The sequence below is a fragment of the Dipodomys merriami genome, unplaced genomic scaffold, assembly GCF_024711535.1.
Source record: "Dipodomys merriami isolate MVZ:Mamm:240054 unplaced genomic scaffold, mDipMer1.0.p SCAF_759, whole genome shotgun sequence".
Classification (NCBI taxonomy): Eukaryota; Metazoa; Chordata; class Mammalia; order Rodentia; family Heteromyidae; genus Dipodomys; species Dipodomys merriami.
The window spans coordinates 59,551-62,021 of NW_027206356.1; the positions used below are offsets into that span (position 1 = coordinate 59,551).

General features: G+C 31.6%; 1 pseudogene; it reads right to left on the reverse strand.

The window, feature by feature from the left end:
- Positions 1-653: 653 nt before the first annotated feature.
- Positions 654-752, reverse strand: LOC138818426 (U6 spliceosomal RNA; annotated as a pseudogene).
- Positions 753-2,471: the final 1,719 nt, after the last annotated feature.

Consider the following 2,471-nt stretch of genomic DNA (forward strand, 5'->3'; position numbering starts at 1 on the left):
TCTCTGTTGTGAAATTCTTCTTTTCAACTCCTATTTTTCTCTGGATGTTGATTTTTTTGTTGTTGTCGGTCTCTTGGGGAGATTAAACGTTGGAACTCAAACTCTCTTTTTGGTTGGGGAGAGCTGTGGCGTTCCCCCAGTTCCCCGTCACCATCTTGGACCCCCTCGAGTTTTTGCTTTTTTTTATTCAGAAATAATTTTAATTTATCTGTTGAAATGAGTACTAAAGAAACTAAAGATATTTCTGGTGCTTATGTGAAAAATTATACCTTAAAATATTCTGTATTCTGTTTGTATAATGCCCATAATCTATTTTATTCTTTCCTAGATATAAGACTTTGAATTCTACATTGTTTTATAATATATAGGTTCATTAATAAATGTGTCCTTTCAGATTGCATTCCATACCAAAACAGTTTAAGATTCCTTTTTTACTAGGTCTTTATAGTATATTTCTTTGGAATAAAATGACAATGTTGTCTAATTTAAAAGTTTTATAACGATTATGCTATATAAAGGCCTTTCTACGGTGAAGATTTAATACACTGATGTCAAACTAACTTTTATTTATATGGATTACATGTATTGTTACACTAGTAATTTTGTAATCAACTTTTTAATAATTGTTTTTCATTTCTTGCATCTGAAGAATGAAAAATCTGGAATAATTCACAGATTTTCATATCATCCTTTGCAATTGCCATGTTAATCTCTGTATTGGTGTAATTTGGGTTCATGTGCTGCTGAAGCATGTAATGTCCTCTAAATTTAGGTAGTTAATGATGCAATATTTATACAGGATTATATCCTTGGGTGCCTGTTTGTAATAAGGAAACTTTATTGTTTCTAACAATGCTACTGATCTTATTTCCCTAAAATTCTGTGTATAATGGAAAATAATTATATTGTTCAGTTGATTGCTCACGTTTGTAATTTTTTTTGTCAATGACTATTTTAAATCTTTTTCATTTTAGTTTAATCATACTTTGAAGCATTTTTAGCTAGGTCCAAAGGGGATGGCTTTTTCAAATACTTATTTATTCAACTGAGTTTGCTCTGTGTAGCTAACGGATTCAAAGTAAGCCTTGCTTAAGAGCTACTTCTAAACTTCTGCAGCTGAAATTTTCCCAAATGCGGTCTCATTGGCACAAATGTCTACCTGATGCTTTACCCTTCTTCCATGTAGGATCAGACCAACCAGAATATTTTACCCTGATCGCGTAAATTGTCTTACTTGAACAAAATAAATCTTAGTTCCAAGGGATCATAGAAAAATGAATATTTCAGACAGAACTTTTCAGACTAGAAGGTTTTTTATCAAAATATAATGGTTTATTATACCTACCATTTCAAAAGTAGCTAAAGCCAAGAAGGTGAAAAAATTGTTCATATGCATGATTACCTAATGTCCTGGCCTGTCTACCTTCCAACCAGGCAGGAACTTAGACTACTGCCTTTCTATCACCAAATATTTTCATAGCTCCAGGAGAAGTCCATATGTTTCTCCTTGTTATTAGGCCTTAAATTGGTAATGTTTCCTCTTGCCTCCAATCTGTAAATCTACAAAAGGTAAAGGTTTAAATCTAACTCTATCAAACACTGAGGTAGAGATAATGGAAAAATACTTTAAAACAGAGTTGCTTTGGATACCCTAACCAAAACAGAACAATGCAAAACATGTGCCATTTTATTATATTATATATAGTTATATATTTTATATTTATATATGCTGATTTTATATTTCACACAGTGAAACTAACTAGAATCAATTGATAATTTGACAAATAAATTGATATTTATTTATTCCAATAAATAGAATTTGAATGTAAATAATTAGGTTTAGAATATATATTAGAATATAAAAAGTATCAATGCAATGTCTTCGGTATAAACTTATGATACCTTCTAAGTGTTCATGGTCTTCTGAATTAACATTGTTAAAAATCAATGTTGTTTTCCTCTAATCTCTAAGAGATTTTACTCTGATGATCTGTTTATTGTTTTAACTCACTGGTCCCAAACTGTTTTTCTCCATATTTCTGATGCATTCCTCCTACATATTATACTCCAATTTTGCTAATATGATATCTAAAAGACATTTTTCTTCTATAGACCCATGGGTCCTAATATCTTATGGCTGAGTTACCTGCATCATCAGATAACAGGGGCAATACTTCTCACCTAGGCCTACGCAACATGCCAGCAGACAGTAACTGAAAATCCATCTCAATTTCTCATTTCTTATATTTCAGGCTCCAATTCCTTGAGAAACAAGAATTAGCAGCAAGCAATTGTATAATGTAGGGCAACTTAAAATGAAAGATGAAGTCACAAAATCGAGAGAAATTACTGTATTTCAACCTGAATTGACAGATGACCAGCCCATATGAGTGAACAAGATCAGAAAGTGTCACAAGATTATTTTTAATACCCCTCCCCTAATGACTAATGTTATATTTCAGTCCAGCATA